Here is a 5597-nt window from a genome sequence, read left to right on the forward strand (position 1 = left end):
ATTTATAATCTTAAAAATTTCTAGCTTTGCTAAAATTCAGTATCTTTTTTTTTTCACCTCACATAGTTACTTTTTCAAAAATTTTGTGGTGAGAACATTTAAGATCTACTTTCTTAGCAACTTTCAAGTGTACAATACATGTTAACTATTTTAGTCACCATGCTGCATATTAGATCCCCAGAACTTGTTCATCTTATAACTAGAAGTTTGTACCATTTGACCAACATCTCCCCATTCCCCCCACCCCCAACTTCTGGCAACCACCAAGTTACTCTTTGTTTCTATGAGTTTGGCTTTTCTAGATTCTAAATACATCTGAGATCATAGAGTACAGTTGACCCTTCAAAAAGGTGAGGGGTGGGACTTCCCTGGTGGTCAGGGGGTAAGACGCTGCACTCCCAATGCAGGGGGCCCAGGTTCGATCCCTGGTCAGGGAACTAGATCCCACATACATACCGCAAATTAGAAGCCCGCAGGCCACAACTAAGAGTCCGCATGCCTCAACAAAAGATTCCGCATACTGCAACGAAGATCCCACGTGCTGCAACTAAGACCTGGAGTAGCCTAAATAAATAATAAATAAATAAATATTAAAAAGGTGAGGGGTGAGGGCACTGACCGTCTGCCCAGTTGAAAAATCCATGTCTAACTTCACAATCAGCCCTCTGTACGTGCCGTTCTCCATCTGAGGATTCAACCAACCATGGATCATGTAGTACAAATTTAGTCAAAAAAAAAAAAATTCACTGTAGTTCAAACCCATGTTGTTCAAGTGTTCACTGTATTTGTCTTCCTACATCTGACTTATTTGACTTAGCATACTGCCCTCAAAGTTTTATCCATGTTGTCACAAATGACAGGGTTTCCTTTTTTTTATAGCTAAATAATATGCATGCATGCATGCATTTGTGTGTGTGTGTGTGTGTGTGTGTGTGTGTGTGTATTCCACATTTTCTTTATCTGTTGACAGACACTTAGGTTGTTTCCATGTCTTGGCAGTTGTGGATAATGCTGCAATGAACACGGAGGGTGCAGATACCTCTTGGTAAAATTCAATATCTTTTAAATAAATGATTTCTAGTGGGTGAACAAAGGAAAGAGGAAAAGAGGGGTATTATTAGAAACAGAAAGAAGGGGGAAGGAACCCATTTAGAATACAATTATTATATTCTTCATTAAGAGATAAAAAATCTGGGCTTCCCTGGTGGTGCAGTGGTTGAGAGTCCGCCTGCCGATGCAGGGGACACGGGTTCGTGCCCCGGTCCGGGAAGATCCCACATGCCGCCGAGCGGCTGGGCCCGTGAGCCATGGCCGCTGAGCCTGCGCGTCCGGAGCCTGTGCTCCACAACGGGAGAGGCCACAACACTGAGAGGCCCGTGTACCGCAATAAAAAAAAGAGATAAAAAATCTCACCTTGCCTTGTTCTACCTTTGTTACGGAAGAACCCTCAACCTCTGGATTGCAAGGAGTAAACCTGGCATCCATAGGTACTGGAACTAGATCACGTGATCAGAGTAAGGCTCAGCACGGCAACAGCAGAGGCATCAGCATGGTAGCTCTGGTTCTCATGCCCCCAAGTCCCAGGGAGTTATTCAATGAGCCCAGAGTCTGTGAGCAGTGAGATGCATCACAGCTGAGGAACCCAGGGCCAAGGGCACATATGAGGGGGGAGCTGAGGTGTCAGACACACCCAAGCAGTCCAGCTTTCCTGAGGGTATCGGGCAGAACTGAAGAGTCCTGCTATGGTGCGGGTGTCCCACACAGCAGAATAGTTTTGTTCTGGCCACACCCACGTGAGTTCTTCTCTTTTCCTAGCACTCGGATGGGATGACAAACCCAGCAGCAGGGTTATATTGCCAATTGCACCCACTGCTTGACTCAAGGGGACCATGTGATTACTTTGTGATGCTGCAGTGCTGGGTCTAGGGGACAAAGAAAGCATTAAATATTCCCACCACCTCAAACTTCCTAGGGAATGAAGGTGCTCATTCTTCAGGTACCAGGGTTATTGTTCTCTTTCCGTGGCCACATAGTTCATTTAGAGCCAAAGGCTGCTCTCAGAGTCATCTAGGAGAGGGAGCTACAATGGCCCCTAAAAGTGTGGCCACAATCTATTCACTTGTGGGACTAGGCTTGCTTCTCCCTTGACTCTATTATTTTCATGAAATAAGAAAAGATTGTGCCTTTCCCTTCCTTAGTTTTGTCTTAGATCACAGTCTGTGCCTGGTTTGGGGTGCCTATCCTTATCCTGGGCATTTTGGGGCTCAGCATCATCACAGCCTACCACAGAGGGCCCCCAAGTACTAAAACAAAGATAATGGAGTCTTTCTTCCACTTGGGGCGGCGGGCAGATCGAAGTATCTTTTCAGCCATTCTCTGCAGTGAGAGGCTCATCGTGGGGGGCTGTCATTCTGTCCAATGCTCATTATCAGTCTGGAGCACCTACAGCACTCAGGCTTTGAATAGCTTCTTCCACGGTATTCCGTGGGATTTTTATCAGCCTCGGGAGAGTCTTCCTGGGTTGGCCATAATGTAGTCACTGCTGCCATTCATTCTTGTTCCCTCATCACACAGACACGCCAGCCAGGTCTTTAACGGCTCCCCAGGCCATCAGCCAAAGCCATCCCAGGTGTCCCTCACCATGATGGGTCAATTAAAACTGATTTTGTCAGGCTATAGGTTTGTCCCTGGTGGTCTTAGGCATATTAAGCTAGAATAATTTGGAGTTTCTACCAAGGTACGGCTGAGATCCTTGCTGACATGGACCAGGACCTTTTTTTTGTTTGTTTCTTTGTTTTTTTGCGGTACTCGGGCCTCTCAGTGTTGTGGCCTCTCCCGTTGCGGAGCACAGGCTCCGGACGCGCAGGCTCAGCGGCCATGGCTCACGGGCCTAGTCGCTCCGCGGCATGTGGGATCTTCCCGGATTGGGGCACGAACCCATGTCCCCTGCATCGGCAGGCGGACTCTCAACCACTGCGCCACCAGGGAAGCCCGACCAGGGCCTTTGGCTCAGTAATCACGTGCACATCTGCAGCCCCTTGCATCTCGTCCACTTGAGGCATCTCTGTCCCTGATTACATGGATTTTTGCTCTGAATCTGGACTCTGTTGATTTCTTTGGCCCTTGGGTATCAGATGTGTCATTTGTCTCCTGGGATTTTAGAGGTCTGATCAGACTTTGGTGTCCTCTGGTGACATTTAGCTTTTAACACCGTCTTCCGTCATCTGCGTGTCCACCATCCTGTCTGTTGTCTGTCTGAGAACTTATGAGAAATTGACTTTGGAAGAGATCTTTGTAAATATTCTGCCTTCCGGGAGGCTGCTGATTCTTCCAGTCAGCAGTCGAGGTGACTTAACATTAGAGTTAAGGGCCCAACTCATTTGTTAAGTGATATTTTTACACTTGACCAAGTGTCAGCCGATTTCTCCTGGCTTTGTTTGCTAATGAACTTGTACTAACTTCTGGCATAACTTCACTGAGGACAGTGTGGAATTGTAGTGGCCACTTTGGGCAACTTTGACATGAATAAGATTGCTCATCTGAGAGGAGCTTTAGAACAAAAAGAGACCAAAAATACTCATGAGGAGACTGGCTTGTCTAAAAGAGAGAGACCATGTTATTTTTTCCATACAAGTGTTAATATCAATAAGTACTGGCTTTTTAATAGTATGACTTGATAAAATTATCAAGGTGCCAATAACAAATGCTGGAGGGGCTGTGGAGAAAAGGAAACCCTCCTACACTGTTGGTAGGAATGTAAATTGGTGCAGCCACTATGGAAAACAGTATGGATTTTCCTTAAAAAACTAAAGATAGACTTGGCATATGATCCAGCAATCCCACTCCTGGGCATATATCCAGACAAGCCTATAATTCAAAAAGATACATGCACCCCTATGTTCATAGCAGCACTATTCACAATAGCCAAGACATGGAAACAACCTAAATGCCCATCAACAGATGAGTGGATAAAGAAGATGTGGTATATATCTACAATGGAATATTACTCAGCCATAAAGAAGAATGAAATAATGCCCATTTGCAGCAACATGGATGGAGCTAGAGATTATCATACTAACTGAAGTAAGTCAGACAGAGAAAGACAAATAGCACATGATATCATTATATGTGGAATCTAAAATACGACAAATGAACATATCTACGAAAACAGAAACAGACTCAGATATAAGAACAGACTTGTGGTAACCAAGGGGGAGGGGGTTGGGGGAGGGAAGGATTGAGAGTTTGGGGTTAGCAGATGCAAACTATTATATATAGATGGATAAACAACAAGGTCCTACTGTATAGCACAGGGAACCATATACAATATCCTGTAATAAACCATAATGGAAAAGAATATGAAAAAGAATATATATATATGTATAACTGAATCACTTTGCTGTACAGCAGAAATTAATACAACATTGTAAATCAACCATACTTCAATAAAATTTTAAAAAATCATCAAGGCCCCAAGTTATTGTTTAAAACACCTCTAATGACTCTAGTGTGGATGTGTATATATGACTATATGTCAAAATGGGTGTTTAGCTTTTACAGTGATAATTTTATTCTACAACTTGCTCCTTCTCTTCTTTTACATTTTTTTCTCTTTTCATTACTTGGGAAATTTTAAAGGTAATTGATCAGAAAAATCATTCTGTCATATTCATATTCTAAGAACATCTAGTACAGATAAATATTCATAAATGTCTATGAGAAAGAAAAAATGTAATAAACTGTGCTTCTTTCACTTTAAAAAATATATGACAAGTAAATTTAAGTAATAGCCTTTGTTACTAGAAGAATGTCTTCTCCTGGTTTTAATCTATTAAAATTAATGCAAGCCAGTGTTCTAGTCTATGTAAAACTAAGGCCAAACTTCTCATGATTTAGATTTCCTAAATTTCCCATATTGGTCTTATGGATCAAATAACTTTTCATTGTTTCCACAAAACGTTAAAGTTTACCAAATTGTGTTTCACTAAATGAAAATGGTGTTTCACTAAATGAGAATTTAATGACAGATATCTTTTAAAAGAGTTTGAGTTTATAAATTTTTTATGATTCTACAGATCATAAGGGCTTAGTGTGTTAGCTAAAATTACAATTTCCAGATCTTTAGTTAACATTTGTTAAGGTTTTAAATATGAGGTTGAATTCACTGGTAAATAATCTTTGGCTATTTGAATAATTTCTAAGTATAAAAATATACAAAACTTTGGTCACTAAACATAGTTTCAATTTACCCTTATTCTTATGTATTATAAAACTTTTATAAGTTAACAGAATGTTCCAGGCCTTTGGATGATGTATGTGCTTATTTTACCACCTTAAAATTTATAAATATAATCTAAAAAGTACATTCAGGGAAAATTAGCTAGATGGTTCTTGGCTTCCTGTCTAGTGGTTTTCTCTGGGTCTAGAGAAGACAAAAGTTGGCTATGTAAACTAAAGGAGATAAGAAAAATGATTAAGGCTGTACACAGTATAGGGAATTCCTTGCTGGTCCAGTGGTTAGGACGCCGCATTTTCAATGCTGAGGGCACGGGTTCAATCCCTGGTCGGGGAACTAAGATCCCGCAAGCCGCACAGCG

This window comes from Neophocaena asiaeorientalis, unplaced genomic scaffold (assembly GCF_003031525.2).
Source record: "Neophocaena asiaeorientalis asiaeorientalis breed wild unplaced genomic scaffold, Neophocaena_asiaeorientalis_V1.1 scaffold312, whole genome shotgun sequence".
NCBI lineage: Eukaryota > Metazoa > Chordata > Mammalia > Artiodactyla > Phocoenidae > Neophocaena > Neophocaena asiaeorientalis.